Source organism: Budorcas taxicolor, chromosome 5 (assembly GCF_023091745.1).
Source record: "Budorcas taxicolor isolate Tak-1 chromosome 5, Takin1.1, whole genome shotgun sequence".
Lineage (NCBI taxonomy): Eukaryota > Metazoa > Chordata > Mammalia > Artiodactyla > Bovidae > Budorcas > Budorcas taxicolor.
In genome coordinates this window covers 76,717,397-76,742,671 of record NC_068914.1, presented here as the reverse complement: position 1 = coordinate 76,742,671, position 25,275 = coordinate 76,717,397, and the positions used below count along the sequence as shown (strand labels likewise).

Sequence of the window (25,275 nt, the reverse complement as noted above, 5' to 3'; positions counted from 1 at the left end):
ATTATCAGCTGTCTTTCAGGGATCTACTGACCTTCAACCAGGTTGTTCTTCCCTTCTATATCTAATCCATTTTCTTTTCCTAGGAAATTTCCTTATTAGAAATAAATATTTTAATTGACCTAAAAAGAACATTTTTTTCTTGCGTGCATGCAAGAGTATAAAAAAATGTTGGCATGTTAATTTTTTAAAAAGTTTTTAGCAAAGTTTCTTGGTATAAAATATCCCAATATTAATTGCTTTTGTGAATATCATCAATAAACTACTAAAAGCTCAACATTCAGAAAATGAAGATTATGGCATCTGGTCCCATCACTTCATGGGAAATAGATGGGGGAATAGTAGAAACAGTGTCAGGCTTTATTTTTTGGGGCTCCAAAATCACTGCAGATGGTGACTGCAGCCATGAAATTAAAAGACGCTTACTCCTTGGAAGAAAAGTTATGACCAACCTAGATAGGATATTCAAAAGCAGAGACATTACTTTGCCAACAAAGGTCCGTCTAGTCAAGGCTATGGTTTTTCCTGTGGTCATGTGTGGATGTGAGAGTTGGACTGTGAAGAAAGCTGAGCGCCGGAGAATTGATGCTTTTGAACTGTGGTGTTGGAGAAGACTCTTGAGAGTCCCTTGGACTGCAAGGAGATCCAGCCAGTCCATTCTGAAGGAGATCAGTCCTGGGTGTTCTTTGGAAGGAATGATGCTAAAGCTGAAACTCCAGTACTTTGGCCACCTCATGTGAAGAGTTGACTCATTGGAAAAGACCCTGATGCTGGGAGGGATTGGGGGCAGGAGGAGAAGGGGACAACAGAGGATGAGATGGCTGGATGGCATCACCGACTTGATGGACATGAGTTTGAGTGAACTCCGGGAGTTGGTGATGGACAGGGAGGCCTGGCGTGCTGTGGCTCATGGGGTCGCAAAGAGTCGGACATGACTGAGCGACTGAACTGAACTGAACTGAATATTCCATTGTGTATATGTACCACAACTTCCTTATCCATTTGTTTGCTGATGGACATCTAGGTTACTTCCATGTCCTAGCTATTGTAAACAGTGCTGCAGTGAACAGTGAGGTCATGTGTCTCTTCAATTCTGGTTCCTCCATATATATGCCCAGCAGTGGGATTACTGGGTGGTATGACAGTTCTATTTCCAGTTTTTTAAGGTATCTTCATGCTGTTCTCCATAGTGGTTGTACTAGTGGCAAAAAAAGCATTTGACAAAATTCACATTCATTTATGATTAAAACTCTTAACAAAATGGGTATAGAGGGAACATATCTCAATACATTACCCACAGTTAATATCATACTCAGTTTTCTAAGATCAGGAACAAGACAAGAATGCCTACTTTTGCCACTTTTATTCAACATTGTATTGGAAGTTCTATCCAGAGCAATTAGGCGAGAAAACTCATAAAATTCATCCGAATTGGAAAGGAAGAAGTAAAAACTGTCACTATTTGCTGATTGTGTGTGTGTGTATGTGTTAGGCACTCAGTCGTGTCTGACTTTTTGTGACCCCACGGACTATAGCCTGCCAGGCTCCTCGTCCATGGAATTTTCTAGGCAAGAATACTGGAGTGGTTTGCCATTTTCTTCTCCAGGGGATCTTCCTGACCCAGGGATTGAACGCGGGTTTCCTGCATTGCAGGCAGATTCTTTTACCACTGAGCCATCAGGGAAGCCCCAGGTAAATTTGCAGATTCAGTTCAGTTCAGTTCAGTCACTCAGTCATGTCCGACTCTTTGTGATCCCCTGAATCGCAGCACGCCAGGCCTCCCTGTCCATCACCAACTCCCGGAGTTCACTCAGATTCACGTCCATCGAGTCAATGATGCCATCCAGCCATCTCATCCTCTGTCGTCCCCTTCTCCTCCTGCCCCCAATCCCTCCCAGCAGCAGAGTCTTTTCCAATGAGTCAACTCTTTGCATGAGGTGGCCAAAGTACTGGAGTTTCAGCTTCAGCATCATTCCCTCCAAAGAAATCCCAGGGCTGATCTCCTTCAGAATAGACTGGTTGGATCTCCTTGCAGTCCAAGGGACTCTCAAGAGTCTTCTCCAACACCACAGTTCAAAAGCATCAGTTCTTCGGTGCTCAGCTTTCTTCACAGTCCAACTCTCACATCCATACATGACTACTGGAAAAACCATAGCCTTGACTAGACGGACCTTTGTTGGCAAAGTAATGTCTCTGCTTTTGAATATGCTATCTAGGGTGGTCATAAGTTTCCTTTCAAGGAGTAAGCGTCTTTTAATTTCATGGCTGCAGTCACCATCTGCAGTGATTTTGGAGCCCCCAAAAATAAAGTCTGACACTGTTTCTACTATTCCCCCATCTATTTCCCATGAAGTGATGGGACCAGATGCCATAATCTTCGTTTTCTGAATGTTGAGCTTTAAGCCAGCTTTTTCACTCTCTACTTTCACTTTCATCAAGAGGCTTTTTAGTTCCTCTTCACTTTCTGCCATAAGAGTGGTGTCATCTGCATATCTGAGGTTATTGATATTTCTCCTGGCAATCTTGATTCCAGCTTGTGCTTCTTCCACCCCAGCATTTCTCATGATGTACTCTTGCATAGAAGTTAAATAAACAGGTTGACAATACACAGCCTTGACATACTCCTCTTCCTATTTGGAACGAGTCTGTTGTCCATGTCCAGTTCTAACTTTTGCCTCCTGACCTGCATAAAAGTTTCTCAAGAGGCAGGTCAGGTGCTCTGGTATTCCCATCTCTTTAAGAATTTCCCACAGTTTATTGTGATCCACACAGTCAAAGGCTTTGGCATAGTCAATAAAGCAGAAATAGATATTTTTCTAGAACTCTCTTGCTTTTTCCATGATCCAGCGGATGTTGGCAATTTGATCTCTTGTTCCTCTGCCTTTTCTAAAACCAGCTTGAACATCTGGAAGTTCACGGTTCACGTATTGCTGAAGCCTGGCTTGGAGAATTTTGACCAGATTACATGATACTAAATATATAGAATCCCAAAGACTCTACAAAAAAAAAAAAAAAAAAAGATTAGAACCAATCATTGCAGGATACAAAGTTAATATACAGGAATCTGTTGCATTTTTGTACATTAATAATAAATTATTAGAAAAAGCAATAAAGAAAGCAATTTCATTTAAAACTGCATCAAAAGAATAAATTACTTATGAATATGAATGACCTGCACTCTGAAAACTATAAGACACTCAGGAAAGAAACTGAAAACATATAGGTGAAAAGATATACTGTGCTCGTGAATTAGAAAAATCACTATCAGTATCATTAAAATGTCCATACTACTCAAAGTAATCTACAGTTTCAATACAATCCCTATCGAAATATCAATGGAATTTTTCACAGAACTAGAAAAAAAAAATCCTAAATTTTGTGTCGGACTACAAAAGCCAAAGCAATATTGAGAATTAAGAACAAAGTTCGAGGCACCACACTCCCACACTTGAAACTGTACTACAAAAATATAATAATCAAAACAGAATGGTACTGGCACAGATAAAACTCATAGATCAGTGGAACAGAACAGAGAGCCCAGAAATAAATTTATACTTATATGGTCAATTAATTTTGGCAAAAGAGGACAAAATATACAATGAGGAAAAGACAGTCTCTAATAAATAGTGTTGGAAAAATCGGACAGCTACATGTAAAAGAATGAGACTGGGCCACTTTCTTACACTATATGCAAAAATAAACTCAAAATGGATTAAAGAGTTAAATGTAAGACCTGAAATCATAAAACTCCTAGAAGAAAACATAGGCATGGCATTCTCTGACATAGTTCTTAATTTTTTTTTTGATACACATCTTTAGGCAAGGGAAACAAAAGCTAAAATAAACAAATGGACTACATCAAACTAAATGTTTTTGTACACTGAAGGGAACCATGAACAAAAAGCAGAAGATACCAAGTGGAAGAAGATATTTGTAAACTACATATCTGATAAGTGGTTGATACCCAAAATACATAAATAATTCATACAATATAAAAAAATAATTGGGCAGGGACTTCCCTGGAGGTCCAGGGAATGCAGGGGGCCCAGTTTAAATCCCTGGTCAGGGAACTAGATTCCACATGCTGCAACTGAGAGCCTGCATCACATGCCACAACGAAGATCCTGTGTGCTTCAACTAAGACCAGGTGCAGCCAAACAAATTAAAAAAAAAAAAACTGGTCAAAGGACCTGAATAGACATTTTCCAAAAGAAGACAAACAAATGGCAAACAAAAAGATGCTCAACATTACTAATCACCAGGGAAATACAAATCAAATCCACAGGGATGAACCTTTGGGCTATTTGTTCTTGCAAGTTCTGTCAAACTCTTTTGCGCCCCCATGGACTGCAGCCCACCAGGCTCCTCTGTCCATACTATTTCCCAGGCAAGAATACTGGAGCGGGTTGTTTCTTTCTCCAGGGCATCTTTCTGATCCAGGGATTGAACCTGCATCTCCTGCATTGCAGACGAATTCTTTACCACTGAGCCACTGAAGAACCCCTTAGGGTATTAAGCTAGGTGAGATAAGTCAGACAAAGATAAATACTGTATAATTTCATTCATATGTAGAATCTTAAAAATCAAAAGTAATGAGCAAACAAAACAAAACAGAAACAGACTCATAGGTGAAGAGAAAAAACTGATGGTTACCTGAAAAAAGGTGGGTGTGGGGATGGATAAAATAGGTAAAGGTACAATCTTCCAGCTATAAAGTAAATAAGTTATGGGATTGTAATGTACACATAGGAAACAGAGTCATTAATATTGTAACAATGTTGTATGGTAACTAGACTTATTGTGGTGATTATTTCATAATGTATAAATTAAAAAAAATTGAATCTGCATACTTTGTTGTACATCTGAAACAAATATTGTATGTCAAATACAACTTAGTTAAATAACTCCAAAATACATGAGGCAAAAGTAAGTAAAGCTAGGAGAAAAATACAGATACACAATTACAGTTGGTAATGTTTCAGTAATCAATTCTACAAGTACATCAAATTCCTAAATATAATAGACCTCAACAACTCTATCACTCATGTTAACCAAAGTGACATTTATAGAACACTAAACCTAGCATTAACAATATACACGTCCCTTCCAGAGGTACAAGCAGATTTCACCAAGATAGACCTTATTCTGGGCAATAAATAAGAAATTTAAAAGAACTTAAATCATTCAAATTACATTATTTGATCATAAAAAATTATATTAGCGTTCAATAACAGAAAGACACAAATTGCTTCCATATCTTGGCTATTACAAACAATGCTGCTATAAACATTGGGCTGCATGTATCTTTTCAAATTAGTGTTTTCATTTTTTCTGAATATATTCCCAGGAGGAATGACTGGATTATATGATAGTTCTATTTTTAGTTTTTTAAGAAACCTCCATACTATTTTCCATAGTGGTTGCATTAAGTTACATTCCCACCAACAGTGTACAAGTTTCCCCCTTTGCCATACCCTTGTTGGCAGTTGTTATTTGTAGACTTTTTGAGGATAGCCATTCTGAAAGGTGTGATATCTCACTGCGGTTTTGATTTGCATTTCTCTAATAATTAGTGATATTGAGCATCTTTTCCAGAGAAGGCAATGGCAACCTACCCCAGTGTTCTTGCTTGGAGAATCCCAGGGATGGGGAGCCTGGTAGGCTGCTGTCTGTGGGGTTGCACAGAGTCGGACACGACTGAAGTGGCTTAGCAGTAGCAGCAGCAGCAGAGCATCTTTTCATGGGCATGTTAGCTATCTATATGTCTTCTATGGAAAAGTGTCCATTCAGGTCTTCTGTTCATATTTTGATTGGATTATTTTTATGATATTGAGTTGTATGAGCTGTATGCAAAGTTTGGATATTGACACCTTACTGGTCTTATTTGCAAATATTTTCTACCATTCAGTAGACTATCTTTTCATTTTATTAATGCTTAGCTTTGCTGTGCAAAAGCTTTAACATTTAGTTAGTCCATTTGTTTATTTTTGCTTTTAGTTATTTTGCCTTAGGAGATGTATCCAAAAAATATTGCTATGATTTATGTTGGAAGGTGTTCTGTATATGTTCTCTTCTAGGAATTCTATGGTTTCATGCTTACATTTAGTTCTTTAAACAATTTAGAGTTTATTTTTGTATATGGTGTGAGGAAATATTCTAATCTCTATTCTTTTACATGTCGCTGTCCAGTTTTTCTAGAACCATTTGTTGAAGAGACTATCTTTTATCCACTGTATATTCTGGTATCCTTTGTTATACATTAATTAACCATAGGTGCAAGGGTATATTTCTGGGCCCTCTGTTCTGTTACATTGATCTATGTGTCCTTTTTTGGTGCCAGTACAGTGCTGTTTTGATTACTATAGTTTTGTGGTACAGCCGGAAATCTGAGAGGGCTATATATCAGCTTTGTTCTTTTTTCCCTCAAGACTGCTTTGGCAATTTGGGGTCCTTTGTGTTTCCTTGTGGATTTTAAAATTGTTTGTTTTATTTATATGAAAAAATGGCATAGGTATTTTGATAGAGATTGTATTAAATCTGTAAATTTCTTTTAATGATATTATTTCTATTTTCTTCTTAAAACAACCGACAAAGAAAGCTCTTTGCAACTATGAGATGACCTTGAGGATACTGAGCATATTACCACTTCTTTTTTTACTGTGGAAAGTGAAAGGACTTTATTATTCAGCCTGAGTACGTTTTTCAAATTTAAGAGTCTTGTGGAGCAGTTGTTTCATAGTATACTATCACTTCTGCCTACATTCTATAGGTTGAAGAAAGTCACAAAATCTCTTTCAGATTCAATGGTTAGGAATGTATAGTCACATGACAATGGATAGGATTATCCTATTGTGGAGATAGAAACTAGTTTATTAAACCAATCTATGCAATTGCTATTCAAAAAACCTAATTCCTTTCATTTCTCCATTTTCCTCACTCCTCATATCTATTCCATCAGGACATCCGGTTGAATCTTTTGTCAAATTACACAGAGAATCCACACATTTTCCTTCTGCCACCCAAATCCAAGATACCATCATCTCTTGCCTGGGATCCTAGAGTCTTCTAATTGGTCTTCTCACTGTTTCTCTTACCCTTTACTTATCAATTTTCTCTGTGTTCCCAATGCAGGGGGTCGGGCTTCCATCCCTGGTCAGGGAACTAGATCCCATATGCCGTGTCTCAAGATTCTGCATGTCACAACTGAAAAAGATCCTGTGTGCTGCAACTAAGACCTGATGCAGCCAAATAAATAAATAAATATTTTTAAAATGTTGAATAAGTGAGTGTATTAATGAATAAATGAGATAATGAAGATGTTATCTGGTGCAGTAGCCATGGGGAAAGAAAGGAAAGAAAATGTGAAACTTTTTAGACCAGGTTAAATGCCCAATCTTTTTTGAGGCCTTTCCTTATCTCTCTAGTAAGAGACTGAGTATAGTGCCCCATGGCTGAACATCCTCTGATTTTCGTTTGTGCCTCATTTGTGGTACAGAACATGCTCTCTTAAAGGGATTGAATGACTACTCTTTCCTGTCAGATTTTAATCTGTCTTAAGGCAAAGACTATATTTTATTCATCTATCTCCCACAATATTCAGCACCTTACTTGGTGAATAGTAGGCTGAATATATGTTTAGAATGAAAGGATAGGGAATCATCTGAATATTTGCATCTTCAATGATGAGGGGAAGGTTTCTCCATAAATTAGGTAACTGAATAATTTCCCTGTGACTCATCATCTTTGGGAAGGAGGTTTTCCAATCTCATTACAAAAGTTCTTTGTCTAGGGCATGAGCTTGCCATACTTTACTTTCTGAAGTAGACCAAAGAAAAATACAAATAATAGATTAATATTTTTCTAGTATTAGTAATCTCAAGTGAAATTCGCTATTTCCCCAATGAATTATAATACAGAGCATTTCCTAGCACAACCCAGTAAGGCCAACAGAAATTACTTGTAACTTGCAAACTTTTCTTCCCGGGGGGGCGGGTAGGGGTCTGGAAACCTGGTAATAGTGTTGAACATACTGAGGAGGCACTTGGTTCCCAGCCAGTCTGTTCCCTGGTCAAGCCCCTCACCCCCTCTTCTTTAGTGTGTGTGGGAATAGGCTTAAGGGGAAGAGAAGGGAGAATCAATCTGAGACCCTCAGGGCCTCATTAGCATTTTTTACTTAGAGTCCCAGATGTTCCAAGTGTGGACATCCCAACAGGCAGCTTTACTTCAGATCAATTAAGGCCAGACTGAGTTTTGCTTTTACTCTAAATGAATCTCAGGAGGTTAGTTAGGAAGATACCTCTAGGAACTCCCTGAGTGACATGCCAAATCAGGAGCAGCTGGGATTTATTAAAGGAGTGATCAAGGGGCACATGTCCAGGAGAGGTCCCTGCAGATCTTGTTCCAAACATCCTGAGTAGCCTGGCAACTCCAGGGCTAACTCTCCCTGCTACTGTAACTTAAAAACTGTCCCTGAAAGGCTCTCTCTAATCCCACTCTAAATCTTTCCTTTACAGTCTCTTTTGAATTAGTCAGGAGAAGCTTATCTCTGATTTTGGGGTATCCTTGTGCATTTCCCTAATCTACCCCAATCACCAATAGCCAGATTAAATCCCTTCTGGAAACAAGACTTTCATCTCATTGTACCCTGCATTATGGATTGTCTGCAATAACAAAAAGTAAAAGCTGTTCAACAATAGATTAATTGTAAATAAAATACAGACCACCTATATAATGACATTTTATGCAGTCATAAAAATATTTATGATGAGTTGTTTACTCCATGAATACCTATGTAACTAATTTTAAGAAAAAATCAGAATAAAGAATTCTATATATAATATGAAAAAGCTAGGTGAAATCGCATTTTGGCAAAGAATAAATGGAAATATACCAAAGTGAAAACCATGGAAGTATTATGTATATTTCCTATTTGTTAGTTTTCTTTAGGGCTTCCCTGGTGGTTCAGATGGTAAAGAATCCGCCTGCAATGCAGGAGACCCAGGTTTGATCCCTGGGTCAGGAAGACCCCCTGGAGAAGGAAATGGCAACCCACTTCAGTAATCTTGCCTGGAGAATTCTATGGACAGAGGGGTCTGGTGGGCTGCAGTCCATTGGGTCACAAAGAGTCAGGCCAGACTGAGAGACTAACACATACACACACACACACACAATTTTTCCTTAAACTTTTCTATAGTTTCAATAGTACGTACCACTATCATAATCAGGAAAAACACATTAAAATGGTAATGGAGCCATTGAGCACAGAGTTATGATTGTCTAACATAACACCAAAGAAAAATGACTGATCAATGTATTGGTTTCTTAGAGCTGTCATGACAAATTACCACAGACTAGGTAGTTTAAAGCAACAGAAATGTATTACCTCACAGTTCTGGAGGCTAGAAGACCAAAAGCAAGGTGTTGGTAGGTTTGATTCCTTCTGGAGGCTCTGAGGAAGAATCTATTCCATATTGCTCTCCTTCTGGTGGTTGCTGGCAACCCCTGGCATTCTTTGGCTTGTTAGACACATTACTCCATCATCACATGGGCTTTTCTCTGTGTATCTGTGTCTGAATCTCCCCCTTCTTATAAGGACACTAGTCATTAGATAAGGGTCCACCCTTATCCAGTATGACCTCATCTTAACTTGATTATATCTGCTAAGACCCTATCTCCAAATAAGGTCACATTCACAGAGAGGTTGCTGGGAGAATAAACACCCAGACTTTACTCTCTGTTCTGTCTCTCATCTCTAGTCAAATGGTAGAACCCAAATGGAAGCCAGAGGGCAAGAAAGCTTATGATGGGGGACCATACACATCATCCTCTGTGCACTGAGCAGGGTGAGGAATAGATTTGTAAGGGTAAAGGGAGCTATCTAGAACACTGGATATTTACTTAGTGTCATGAATGTTTGGACTGAGGCTTTAGTTCTTCCCTAGAAGTTGTTGAGAGGCTGTTCCTTATCACCTGGGCCTTTTACTTTGCTTCATTAAAGTAATCTTCCCTGATAGCTCAGTTGGTAAATAATCCACCTGCAATGCACGAGACCCTGGTTCTATTACTGGGGGAAGATCCCCTGGAGAAGGGATAGGCTACTCACTCCAGTATTCTTGGGCTTCCCTTGTGGCTCAGCTGGTAAAGAATCTGCCTGCAATGCAGGAGACCTGGGTTCAATCCCCAGGTTGGGAAGATCTCCTGGAGAAGGAAAAGGCTACTCACTCCAGTATTCTGGCCTGGAGAATTCCAGGGATTGTACAGTCCATGGAGTCGCAAAAACTCAGACACGACTGAGCAACTTTCATTTTCACTTTCTTTCAACATTCTAACCTCCATCCTCTACTTCTTCATTGTTGTTGTTTAGTTGCTAAGTCACCAGCTTCCTGGTACAAAGACAGTCTCTCTTGGTTTTTGTAAGATTTCTGGGGGTTTGAATTGGGGTGGCCAGGTTGGAAGCTGCATCTGGGGATAGATGATGTTAAACCCAGGTAATAGCTTCATCTTGCTGGTTCCCTCCTTCTTCATGGGTCACCTTGATGAGTTCTCTGGGCGTGCTGGTAGGGAACAAGCGCCAGCGCTTGTGGCCCTGAACTAAGGCATCCCAGGCACTGGTTCCCAGAGGGTCGATGTGGATTCCTGTTCCAGAGCTTGGTGGCTCCATCACAAACCACCTGTAAGGGGGCCTGCACTTCTCCCCCAAGAACTGCAAAAGGTCATTGGTGAAAAACTTGGGCACCTTGTGGTCTTCTAAAAGTTTCCTTCTTTGGGGGTGTTGCCCGTAGCTGCTGTCAAAGATGTAAAGGGGGCTGTCATTGTGAGTGCTCTCCGTGTACTCGATGTAGCATCCCATCTTCATCTTCATCAAGTACCCATCCTTGTCCTCACCGCGCTTGAACTTCTGGTTCCTATATTTCCTCTTGAGGCACTCCAGAGTCCATTTCTGCATGGACTGGCCCTCTTGGGAGCGGCCATTTGGCAGAACCAAGAGCTTGTATGGTGTTTCATATTGCTCCACAAATTCTTCCACTGACAGCTGTAAAGTGTCTGTCCTTTCCACATTGTCCATCACAGCCTCTAGGTTCAGCGGGAAGCTCTCACAGTAGTTGTGCCGGGTCCAGTCCAGAGAGTTCTTCTGGTCAGGCTGCACATTCTGCTTACCTCGGGATGTGTTTCTTCTCTTGTGATTCATCCTGCAGGTCATCAGCTGGTTCCACAGTGACCTCAGTGCAGCTCGCTTCCTGCCACCAATGAGCCCCATCCCAGGCTCCAGCGGTGGCACAAAAATCTTAATTTATTTTTAATTGAAAGATAGTTGCTTTATAATATTGTGTTGGTTTCTGCCATATATCAACATGAATCAGCCACAGAAATGAAAACTTTTTAACATGAGCTAGAGCAAGGCATCTGAACCAGCGAGATTCTTGTGTGATTTAGAAGATTCTAAATTGGAGATACCCCACACCCAAGGTAAGAGAAACGCAAGTAAGATGGTAGGTGTTGCAAGAGGGCATCAGAGGGCAGACACACTGAAACCATACTCACAGAAAACTAGTCAATCTAATCACACTAGGACCACAGCCTTGTCTAACTCAATGAAACTAAGCCATGCCCGTGGGGCAACCCAAGATGGGCTGGTCATGGTGGAGAGGTCTGACAGAATGTGGTCCACTGGAGAAGGGAATGGTAAACCACTTCAGTATTCTTGCTTTGAGAACCCCATGACCAGTATGAAAAGGCAAAATGATAGGATACTGAAAGAGGGACTCCCCAGGTCAGTAGGTGCCCAATATGCTACTGGAGATCAGTGGAGAAATAACTTCAGAAAGAATGAAAGGATGGAGCCAAAGCAAAAACAATACCCAGCTGTGGATGTGACTGGTGATAAGAAGCAAGGTCTGATGCTATAAAGAGCAATATTGCATAGGAACCTGGAATGTCAGGTCCATGAATCAAGGCAAATTGGAAGTGGTCAAACAAGAGATGGCAAGGGTGAAGGTCGACATTCTAGGAATCAGCGAACTAAAATGGATTGGAATGGGTGAATTTAACTCAGATGACCATTATATCTACTACTGTGGGCAGGAATCCCTCAGAAGAAATGGAGTAGCCATAATGGTCAACAAAAGAGTCCAAAATGCAGTACCTGGATGCAATCTCAAAAACGACAGAATGATCTCTGTTCGTTTCCAAAGCAAACCATTCAATATCACAGTAATCCAAGTCTATGCCCCAACCAGTAATGCTGAAGAAGCTGAAGTTGAACAGTTCTATGAAGACCTACAAGACCTTTTAGAACTAACACCCAAAAAAGATGTCCTTTTCATTATAGGGGACTGGAATGTGAAAGTAGGAAGTCAAGAAACACCTGGCAAATTTGGCCTTGGAATGTGGAATGAAGCAGGGCAAAAACTAATAGAGTTTTGCCAAGAAAATGCACTGGTCATAGCAAACACCCTCTTCCAACAACACAAGAGAAGACTCTACACATGGACATCACCAGATGGTCAACACTGAAATCAGATTGATTATATTCTTTGCAGCCAAAGATGGAGAAGCTCTATACAGTCAACAAAAGCAAGACCAGGAGCTGACTGTGGCTCAGATCATGAACTCCTTATTACCAAATTCAGACTGAAATTGAAGAAAGTAGGGAAAACCACTAGACCATTCAGGTATGACCTAAATCAAATCCCTTATGATTATACAGTGGAAGTGAGAAACAGATTTAAGGGCCTAGATCTGATAGATAGAGTGCCTGGTGAACTATGGAATGAGGTTCGTGACATTGTACAGGAGACAGGGATCAAGACCATCCCCACGGAAAAGAAATGTGAAAAAGCAAAATGGCTGTCTGGGGAGGCCTTACAAATAGCTGTGAAAAGAAGAGAGGCGAAAAACAAAGGAGAAAAGGAAAGATATAAGCATCTCAATGCAGAGTTCCAAAGAATAGCAAGAAGAGATAAGAAAGCCTTCCTCAGAGATCAATGCAAAGAAATAGAGGAAAACAACAGAATGGGAAAGACTAGAGATCTCTTCAAGAAAATTAGAGATACCAAGGCAATATTTCATGCAAAGATGGGCTCGATAAAGGACAGAAATGGTATGGACCTAACAGAAGCAGAAGATATTAAGAAGAGATGGCAAGAATACACAGAACTATGCAAAAAGGATCTTCACGACCAGGATAATTGCGATGGTGTGATCACTCATCTAGAGCCAGGCATCCTGGAATGTAAAGTCAAGTGGGTCTTAGAAAGCATCACTAAGAACAAAGCTAGTGGAGGTGATGGAATTCCAGTTGAGCTATTTCAAATCCTGAAAGATGATGCTGTGAAAGTGCTGCACTCAATATGCCAGCAAATTTGGACAACTCAGCAGTGGCCACAGGACTGGAAAAGGTCAGTTTTCATTCCAATCCCAAAGAAAGGCAATGCCAAAGAATGCTCAAACTACTGCACAATTGCACTCATCTCACACGCTAGTAAAGCAATGCTCAAAATTCTCCAAGCCAGGCTAGAGCAATACATGAACCGTGAACTTCCTGATGTTCAAGCTGGTTTCAGAAAAGGCAGAGGAACCAGAGATCAAATTGCTAACATCTGCTGGATCATGGAAAAAGCAAGAGAGTTCCAGAAAAACATCTATTTCTCCTTTATTGACTATGCCAAAGCCTTTGTGTGGATCACAATAAACTGTGGAAAATTCTGAAAGAGATGGGAATACCAGACCACCTAACCTGCCTCTTGAGAAACCTGTATGCAGGTTAGAAAGCAGCAGTTAGAACTGGACATGGAACAACAGACTGGTTCCAAATAGGAAAAGGAGTACGTCAAGGTTGTATATTGTCACCCTGCTTATTTAACTTCTATGCAGAGTACATCATGAGAAATGCTGGACAGGAAGAAACACAAGCTGGAATCAAGATTGCCAGGAGAAATATCAATCACCTCAGATATGCAGATGACACCACCCTTATGGCAGAAAGTGAAAAGGAACTAAAAAGCCTCTTGATGAAAGTGAAAGAGGAGAGTGAAAAAGTTGGCTTAAAGCTCAACATTCAGAAAACGAAGATCATGGCACCTAGTCCCATCACTCCATGGGAAATAGATGGAGAAACAGTGGAAACAGTGTCAGACTTTATTTTTTGGGGCTTTAAAATCACTGCAGATGGTGATTGCAGCCATGAAATTAAAAGATGCTTACTCCTTGGAAGAGAACTTATGAGCAACCTAGATAGCATATTCAAAAGCAGAGACATTACTTTGCCAACAAAGGTCCTTCTAGTCAAGGCTATGGTTTTTCCAGTAGTCATGTATGGATGTGAGAGTTGGACTGTGAAGAAGGCTGAGCACCGAAGAATTGATGCTTTTGAACTGTGGTGTTGGAGAAGACTCTTGAGAGTCCGTTGGACTGCAAGGAGATCCAACCAGTCCATTCCGAAGGAGATCAGCCCTGGGATTTCTTTGGAAGGAATGATGCTAAAGCTGAAACTCCAGTACTTTGGCCACCTCATGTGAAGAGTTGACTCATTGGAAAAGACTCTGATGCTGGGAGGGATCGGGGGCAGGAGGAGAAGGGGACGACAGAGGATGAGATGGCTGGATGGCATCACTGACTCGATGGACGCGACTCTGAGTGAACTCCAGGAGTTGGTGATGGACAGGGAGGCCTGGCGTGCTGCGATTCATGGGGTGGCAAAGAGTCAGACACGACTGAGCGACTGAGCTGACTGACTGACTGATGATGTAACTTTGAAATGCATTGGACATTTGGAAAATATTATTAGCTCACTGATTTAAGCAGATCTGCTGAACACACATTTCACTATATAGTATTCCCAAATCACAATTATTAATATCACCACTGATCTGAACAGAAAGTGTTAGTTTAGTTCAGTTCAGTTGCTCAGTTGTGTCCAACTCTTTGCGACCCCATGAATCACAGCACGCTAGGCCTCCCTGTCCATCACTAACTCCCGGAGTTTTCACTCAGACTCACATCCATCGAGTCAGTGATGCCATCCAGCCATCTCACCCTCTGTCGTCCCCTTCTCCTCCTGCCCCCAATCCCTCCCAGCATCAGAGTCTTTTCCAATGAGTCAGCTCTTCACATGAGGTGGCCAAAATACTGGAGTTTCACTTTGTCATCATTCCTTCCAAAGAAATCCCAGGGCTGATCTCCTTCAGAATGGACTGGTTGGATCTCCTTGCAGTCCAACGGACTCTCAAGAGTCTTCTCCAACACCACAGTTCAAAAGCATCAATTCTTCAGCGCTCAGCCTTCTTCACAGTCCAACTCTCACATCCATACATGACCACAAGAAAAACCATAGCCTTGACTAGACGGATCTTAGTCAGCAAAGTAATATCTCTGCTTTTGAATATGCTATCTAGATTGGTCAGAACTTTTCTTCCAAGGAGTAAACGTCTTTTAATTTCATGGCTGCAGTCACCATCTGCAGTGATTTTGGAGCCCCCCCCAAAATAAAGTCTGACACTGTTTGCACTGTTTCCCTATCTATTTCTCATGAAGTGATGGGATCGGATGCCATGATCTTAGTTTTTGAATGTTGAGCTTTAAGCCAGCTTTTTCACTCTCTAACTTTCATCAAGAGGCTTTTTAGTTCCTCGTCACTTTCTGCCGTAAGGGTGGTGTTAGGAAGATGCGAAATTTGTTTAGCTGATACAGGTCTTTCAACATTTTACTTTTTTGCTTGAAAGCCTGGATTTTATCATTGGCGGTAAATACTATTGGTGGTTTTATTTGAAATGATGGAGATACTTTGTTCATATTTGAGAATATGTTTGCCAAATATCCATTTGCAATAATCATTGTTTATATTTCAGTTGTTCTTTCAAGTAAAATTAGCTAGTTCAGCTTGCAACTCAAACAGTGGCACAAAAGGTTTTCCTTGAGACAACCACTAAACTTCAGCACACAGCAGAAGTACTTTTTGTATACCTCCCATTTTGCCACACACAGTGTTAAAAATGTTCACTCAAGGGTTGAGATTTTTAAAACCCAATAATTTTTATTACTTCATCAAAGATGTTTAAAAGAAAACTTGCTTTCTTTTCCTTCTTTTCTCTGAGTATAGTGGCAAAGAATATAGTATTTTCTAGTACAGTTTGGTGCCACTGCCTTGTTTCATGTTAAGAGGGCAGCGGTTTTACCCACTGTTGGTTTTTCACTATCGAATAAATGTCAACCTAGGTAAATAATGTCTTAGAATTTATTGTGAAAAGCTTTGACCTTGTGAAATTCCCTTGAAAGTCTTGGCTCCCCCAGGGGCATTGGAGTACATCTTGAGAATCATTGCTCTAGAGAATAAATAGCAAGGCCTTTCCTTTTTCTCTCTGATCTTCAGGCAGAGAAGGTAGTAGGCTTTAGTGAATTATTCAGTAACTCCTTTTTTGTGTGTGTACAGTTGCTAATCCAGTTATATCCAAACACCATATTTGACTTGCAATTCACAGAAAAGATTTTAGAAGCCATCTGAACCAATAATTAGTTATTTTAAAGTGTTCCACTATTTTCTGACCTGAATGCCATCATATGAATTTTTGTTCACCTATATGATTTGTTTGGTAATTTTTTGTCTGCTTTTAACTTTTTCTTTATCTTTTGGCTTTAAGCAGTTTGATTGTGATGTGTTTACCTATGATTTTCTTTAAGTTTATCCATCTGAATTTTGCTGTGCTTATTTTTTTTTTAATTTTAATTTTTTTAAATTTTATTTTTACTTTATTTTACTTTACAATACTGTATTGGTTTTGCCATACATTGACATGAATCCACCATGGATGTATACAAGCTCCCAATCCTGAATCCCCCTCCCACCTCCCACCACATATCATCTCTCTGGATCATCCCCGTGCACCAGCCCCAAGCATCCTGTATCCTGTATTGAACATAGACTGGCACTTCGTTTTTTACATGATAGTATACATGTTTCAACGCCATTCTCCCGAATCATCCCACCCTCTCCCTCTCCCTCAGAGTCCAAAAGTCCGTTCTATACATCTGTGTCACTTTTGCTGTCTCGCATCCAGGGTCATCATTACCATCTTTCTAAATTCCGTATATATGTATCAGTATACTGTATTGGTGTTTTTCTTTCTGGCTTACTTCACTCTGTATAATCGGCTCCAGTTTCATCCATCTCAACAGAACTGATTCAAATGTATTCTTTTTAACGGCTGAGTAATACTCCATTGTGTATATGTACCACAGCTTTCTTATCCATTCATCTGCTGGTGGACATCTAGGTTGTTTCCATGTCCTGGCTATTATAAACAGTGCTGTGATGAACATTGGGGTACATGTGTCTCTTTCAATTCTGGTTTCCTCGGTGTGTATGCCCAGCAGTGGGATTGCTGGGTCATAAGGCAGTTCTATTTGCAATTTTTTAAGGAATCTCCACACTGTTTTCCATAGCGGCTGTACTAGTTTGCATTCCTACCAACAGTGTAAGAGGTTTCCCTTTTCTCCACACCCTCTCCAGCATTTATTGCTTGTAGGCTTATGGATCGCAGCCATTCTGACTGGTGTGAAATGGTACCTCATTGTGGTCTTGATTTGCATTTCTCTGATAATGAGTGATGTTGAGCATCTTTTCATGTGTTTGTTAGCCATCCATATGTCTTCTTTGGAGAACTGCCTATTTAGTTCTTTGGCCCATTTTTTGGTTGGGTCATTTATTTTTCTGGAGTTGAGCTGCATAAGTTGCTTGTATATTTTTGAGATTAGTTGTTTGTCAGTTGCTTCATTTGCTATTATTTTCTCCCATTCAGAAGGCTGTCTTTTCACCTTACTTATAGTTTCCTTTGTTGTGCAGAAGCTTTTAATTTTAATTAGATCCCATCTGTTTATTTTTGCTTTTATTTCCAGTGTTCTGGGAGGTGAATCATAGAGAATCCTGCTGTGATTTATGTCGGAGAGTGTTTTGCCTATGTTCTCCTCTAGGAGTTTTATAGTTTCTGGTCTTACATTTAGATCTTTAATCCATTTTGAGTTTATTTTTGTGTGTGGTGTTAGAAAGTGATCTAGTTTCATTCTTTTACAAGTGGTTGACCAGTTTTCCCAGCACCACTTGTTAAAGAGATTGTCTTTACTCCATTGTATATTCTTGCCTCCTTTGTCGAAGATAAGGTGTCCATAGGTGTGTGGATTTATCTCTGGGCTTTCTATTTTGTTCCATTGATCTATATGTCTGTCTTTGTGCCGGTACCATACTGTCTTGATGACTGTGGCTTTGTAGTAGAGCCTGAAGTCAGGCAAGTTGATTCCTCCAGTTCCATTCTTCTTTCTCAAGATTGCTTTGGCTATTCGAGGTTTTTTGTATTTCCATACAAATCATGAAATTATTTGTTCTAGTTCTGTGAAAAATACCGCTGGTAGCTTGATAGGGATTGCATTGAATCTGTAGATTGCTTTGGGTAGTATACTCATTCTCACTATATTGATTCTTCCAATCCATGAACATGGTATATTTCTCCACCTATTAGTGTCCTCTTTGATTTCTTTCATCAGTGTTTTATAGTTTTTGATATATAGGTCTTTAGTTTCTTTAGGTAGGTATATTCCCAAGTGTTTTATTCTTTTCATTGCAATGGTGAATGGAATTGTTTCCTTAATTTCTTTTTCTACTTTCTCATTATTAGTGTATAGGAATGCAAGGGATTTCTGAGTGTTGATTTTATATCCTGCAACTTTACTATATTCATTGATTAGCTCTAGTAATTTTCTGGTGGAGTCTTTAGGATTTTCTATGTAGAGGATCATGTCATCTGCAAACAGTGAGAGTTTTACTTCTTCTTTTCCAATTTGGATTCCTTTTATTTCTTTTTCTGCTCTGATTGCTGTGGCCAAAACTTCCAGAACTATGTTGAATAGTAGCGGTGAAAGTGGGCACCCTTGTCTTGTTCCTGACTTTAGGGGAAATGCTTTCAATTTTTCACCATTGAGGATAATGTTTGCTGTGGGTTTGTCATATATAGCTTTTATTATGTTGAGGTATGTTCCTTCTATTCCTGCTTTCTGGAGAGTTTTTTTTTTTTATCATAAATGGATGTTGAATTTTGTCAAAGGCCTTCTCTGCATCTATTGAGATAATCATATGGCTTTTATTTTTCAATTTATTAATGTGGTGAATTACATTGATTGCTTTGCAGATATTGAAGAATCCTTGCATCCCTGGGATAAAGCCCACTTGGTCATGGTGTATGATCTTTTTAATGTGTTGTTGGATTCTGATTGCTAGAATTTTGTTGAGGATTTTTGCATCTATGTTCATCAGTGATATTGGCCTGTAGTTTTCTAGTGAAGGGCTGGAAAAAGATTTTCCATGCAAATAGAGACCAAAAGAAAGCAGGAGTAGCAATACTCATCTCCGATAAAATAGACTTTAAAACAAAGACTGTGAAAAGAGACAAAGAAGGCCACTACATAATGATCAAAGGATCAATCCAAGAAGAAGATATAACAATTATAAATATATATGCACCCAACATAGGAGCACCACAATATGTAAGACAAATGCTAACAAGTATGAAAGGGGAAATTAACAATAACACAATAATATGGGAGACTTTAATACCCAACTCACACCTATGGACAGATCAGCTAAACAGAAAATCAACAAAGAAACGCAAACTTTAAATGATACAATAGACCAGTTAGACCTAATTGATATCTATAGGACATTTCACCCAAAACAATGAATTTCACCTTTTTCTCAAGTACTCACGGAACCTTTTCCAGGATAGATCACATCCTGGGCCATAAATCTAACCTTGATAAATTAAAAAAAATCGAAATCATTCCAAGCATCTTTTCTGACCATAATGCATTAAGATTAGATCTCAATTACAGGGGAAAAAATATTAAAAATCCCAACATATGGAGGCTGAACAACACGCTTCTGAATAACCAACAAATCACAGAAGAAATCAAAAAAGAAATCAAATTATGCATAGAAACGAATGAAAATGAAAGCACAACAACCCAAAATCTGTGGGACACTATAAAAGCAGTGCTTAGAGGAAAGTTCATAGCAGTACAGGCATACCTCAAGAAACAAGAAAAAAGTCAAATAAATAACCTAACTCTAAACCTAAAGCAACTAGAAAAGGAAGAAATGGAGAACCCCAGGGTTAGTAGAAGGAAAGAAATCTTAAAAATTAGGGCAGAAATAAATGCAAAAGAAACAAAAGAGACCATAGCAAAAATCAACAAAGCCAAAAGCTAGTTCTTTGACAAAATAAATAAAATTGGCAAACCATTAGCTAGACTCATCAAGAAACAAAGGGAGAAGAATAAAATCAATAAAATTAGAAATGAAAATGGAGAGACCACAACAGACAACACAGAAATACAAAGGATCATAAGAGACTACTATCAGCAATTATATGCCAATAAAATGGACAATGTGGAAGAAATGGACAAATTCTTAGAAAAGTACAACTTTCCAAAACTGAACCAGGAAGAGATAGAAAATCTTAACAGACACATCACAAGCATGGAAATTGAAACTGTAATTAGAAATCTTCCAGCAAACAAAAGCCCAGGTCCAGAAGGCTTCACAGCTGAATTCTACCAAAAATTTCAAGAAGAGCTAGCACCTATCCTACTGAAACTCTTCCAGAAAATTGCAGAAGAGGGTAAACTTCCAAACTCATTCTACGAGGCCACCATCACCCTAATACCAAAACCTGACAAAGATGCTGTGCTTCTTGGATCTACAAATTTTCTAGGTTTTCTACCATTATTTCTTCAAATATACATATATATTTTCCCTCCTGCTTCAGTCTATGTCTCCTCTTCCTCTGGGACTTCTGTATCATGAATATTGGTTCCTTTGATATTGTTCTACAGATCTCTAAGACTGTTTCAATTCTTTTCACTCTTTTTTCCTTCTCTAGCTTGTATATAATACAGGCATACCTCAGAGATATTGCGAGTTCAGTTCCAGGCCATCACAATAAAGCAAATATTGTAATAAATTGAACCAAAAGAAAATTTCTATTTTCTAGTGCATATACTACTTTGGTCACCTGATGCAAAGAACTGACTAATTAGAAAAGACCCTGATGCTGGGAAAGATTGAAGGCAGGAGGAGAAGGGAACAACAGAGGATGAGATTGTTGGATGGCATCACGGACTCAATGGACGTGAATTTGAGTAAACTCTGGGAGTTGGTGATGGACAGGGAAGCCTGGCGTGCTGCAGTCCATGGGGTTGCAAAGAGTCGGACACGACTGAGCAACTGAACTGAACTGAACTGAGTGCATATAAAATTTATGTTTACACTATACTGTGGTCTCTTAAGTGTAGAATAACATTATTTCTAAAAAACATTGTGCATACCTTAATTAAAAAATACTTTTGTAGTAACATCAAAGATCAGTGATAACAGATCACCATAGCTTATATAATAATTACGAAAAAGTCTGAAACATTGTAAGAATTACCAGAATGACTTGCTTGACATAGGGTTTCCACAAACCTTCAATTTATAAAAGATACAGTATCTGTGAAGTGTATTAAAACAAAACAAAGTATACCTATAATTTTTATCTTCAATTTCACTCACTCTTCTGTCACCTCCATAATGCTATGAATCTCTATAGTGAGTTTTAAAATTTCACTTACTGAATTTTTCTATTCTAAAACTGTTCCTTAAAAAAAAGAAACTCCTACTTCTTTTCTGAAAACTTCTGTCTTTCCATTCACTTCAACAACCCTGACTTCTTGGATCATGGCTGTAATAGTTGCTTTTCAGTCATTGATAATTCTGACACTTAGGTCATCTTGCAGTTAGTTGGCATCTGTTGTTTGCCTTTTCTTTAGAGAGTTGTTTAGGTTTTCCACTTATGTTGAGTTATTTCAGATTCTCTCTTGGACATATTGAATATTATGTTATGAGACTCTGAGTTCTGTTTAAATCTTCTGGAAAATGTTGATTTATTTATTTTTACAGCAGGCAGTTAACATGGTTATGTTTTGATCATATGTCTTGGCTTGTTTTCTGTGGGCTCTGGTTCCAATTTTAATTTAGTTTTCAAAGCCTTACAGTGCTATTCTGGTCTTCTTCTCTTGTGTATCCACCTCAACAACCAGCCTGAAACCTGGGGAGAGTATGTAATGTAACGTAATGATACAGAATCATGATATAGAAGTTCCAGAGGAAGAGGAGGGAGAGACTAAAGCAGAAGGAAAAAAAAAAGTGTATTTGAAGAAATAATGGTAGAAAACCTCCCAAATTTGGTGAAAAGTAGACATTTGTAGATCCAAGAAGCACAGCAAAATTCAGTGTAATGCAGTGTTTATTTAAAGTCTTAACTCTGCTAATTTCAGTCAGTTTCACATATGTACAGCTCAAGCTTTAAGGTTCCCTTTCTCCAGCTCCCTCATTTCCTTCATCATCTGCTTACTTTCTGGCTCTCAGGTTTCCGCATTCCTGGCTAGAAAACAAGGACAGTACCTTCCCTGACTGTCGCCAGGAAAACCCCAGTGTGCTTTTTTTTTAAAAAATAATTTTTTAGTGTACCCAATTTTAAGATTTTTATATAATCATTTGTGAGGAATTTCCTCTGTGATTCTCTCATTACTTTTTCTTTTCAACGTGAATTCTTTTGGTATTTAAAAAAATGTCTATTTTTATTTATTTGCCTGTGATGGGTCTTAGTTGTGGCATGTGGGATCTAGTTCCCTGACCAGGGATTGAACTTGGGCCCCTTGCATTGGAAGTACAGAGTCTTAGCTACTGGACCACCAGGGAAGTCCCTCTTACTACTTTTATGCTTAGAAATTCTTTCATATAAACATTTCCCTGCTTTCATTTTCAATGTTTAATTCTTTGATTCATTTTAAATTTACTACTGTGTGGTGAAACATGAGTATTAAAAAAAATCAATTTGTTAAATGTTACATTCTATACATTTCTCATTAAAAGTTACTCCTAACTTATTGAAAATCAGGTCTAATAACAAGCAGATTAAAAACTCCAGGGTCTTTGTTAAAAATATAAAATGATTTTCATCTTCATTTTAGAGATGAAATTTGCTTATCAGGTCAAGTTTAATTAATAGCCCTCTGTTGCAAAACTCCTCTGATGCTACTGTTTTAGTCTGATCCAGTCAGGAGACAGAAACCACACAGTAATTTAAAGAGGGAAAAGTTAATATAAAGAATTTTTAAGCAATTATAGGAGAATAACAAGGAAGGACAGACTTGGAATGAGGGTTCAGATCATGTTGTCCTGCCCTGTTTGCCATCAACTGAGGCATTCTTGGGACAAACTGCAGTCAGCCCAAGTGAGAGGGACCTGGCAGGAAGGTAGTGGTGTGGGGTGCAGTTTCTCTTTCTGCCTCAGTTACACCCAGATCCCAGGATGACTTTCTCACCTCTCAGAGATCTGCGTCATGTCAATTTGGGCAGCTGGCTGGAATATTGAGGAATGTGTAAGTAGTGACATGTACGGGTCCTGGGGAGTGGTGAGGCATGGCCCCAGGCCAGGGAGGCATAGGCTATGCTGACAATGGAGGATGAAATAGAGGTGGGAACATTCTGTCTTGTTCTTTGAAGCTCAAAGTGCTGGTCCACTTGAGTGGTGCCAGCAAGCCATTTAAAAACAGGCAGCAGGCTGGATTTGGCCCTTAGACTGCAGTTTTCCAATATCTGCTCTAGAAATCTGATGAAGGAGAGGCCAGAGAGAACCAGAACTAGAGGAAAACTGTTTCCTCCTGCGCTGTCTCTCCAGTGCCCTCTACTGACAAGACTTAACATCATGTTACCTGGAAAACCAAAAATATTTAAAAGACCCTGATCCATTTTCACATATTAGCGAACAAAGGATAAATTTGGTGATGAAAGGCAATAAACTGGTAACTGGCATAGTTAGAATGGTAGAAATTATAGTAGGAAAAGGAGAATATGAATTGCTTGCTCAAAGCTTTGATTGGTGAAATGATAGAAGAAAAGAGAGAGTGTTGCAATTTCTCTTCTCTAGATGGAAGAGGAAAATTTGAGATCCTTGTTGGATTTATTTGTGAACTGTGGAGAATTCTCATTCTGAACTTTTCCTTTTGTATACCATTTACCTTCTCATCTATAAATGTGAAAAATGTTACCTACTTTTCATTGCTGTTGAAAGAATTAGAGACAATTTATAACCAGTTATAATGCTTGGCCCATAGGCCTTCAGTAAATAGTAGCTCTTCTTCCCTAGATGGATCAAAGGTTGACAAAAATCCATGGGAGGATAGTTGGGTTAAAATTTTTAAATGAGTATTATTTTCCCAGGAAATGGAGCATTTTTTGAATTGAAAATTTTAAAACTTGAGCTTTGAAGAAAAAACTGGGGGAAGTTATATAGTAAAATACTAGAACATGCGTTGTTAAATGGAATGCAAATAAAGCTTGCTTTTGGCTGTATTCTTTAGCATGGATATTTATTTACATGAGTTTCTTAATATGGTGGAAAGCAGTTTTTAATAAGTGAATTCAATTTTGTGGAATTTTAGGTGTTTAGAGATTAGGATAGAAATAAGGTTCTTCATGGTGGGATTGATATATCAAATTGGGCTCTTAGGTCTGGGGTATTTTAATTCTCAGGCTATAGGAGTTAACATGTTGGGTTGGCTAAAAAGTTCATTTGGGCTTTTCCATAGCATTGTGTGGAAAAACTTCAATGAACTTTTTGGCCAACCCAATATATTATGATAAATGATGGTTATTTGCCAATTTTCTGTTTCTGCTTTGGCTTCATTTGTACATATTCTGGGAATACTCTGATAATTTGAAAAGAGGTAGATGGCTGGGAATTACAATAAAGAATTGAAAAATTTGATGTTGATTGAATTGAATTGAAAAAAATTGATGCCTGGGGGGCTGCAACGTTACTGTGTCTTGGGACTTCCCAAGCCTCGTGTTAAAAGTATAAATCCTCAGAGAAATGGGGTTTTAGCTTGAGACTTAAGTGACTGTAGTAGAATGACTCTTAGTCACCCCATATTTTAGATTTATGGAAAGACTTAACTATTAATGTATTAACCCAATATATGATGACTTCCCTGGTGGCTCAGATGGTAAAGCATCTGCCTACAATGTGGGAGACCCAGGTTCAATCCCTGGGTTGGGAAGATCCTCTAGGGAAGGAAATGGCAACCCATTCCAGTACTCTTGCCTGGAACATCCCATGGACAGAGGCACGTGGTAGAGTGACTTCACTTTCACTTTAACTATTAATAAGCCCTGGATGAAAGATTTAATTTGTAT

The 25,275-nt window shown here is 38.9% G+C and overlaps 1 pseudogene; it reads right to left on the bottom strand.

The window, feature by feature from the left end:
• Positions 1 to 10,368: 10,368 nt before the first annotated feature.
• On the bottom strand, positions 10,369 to 11,244 carry LOC128048565 (bifunctional arginine demethylase and lysyl-hydroxylase JMJD6-like; annotated as a pseudogene).
• Positions 11,245 to 25,275: the final 14,031 nt, after the last annotated feature.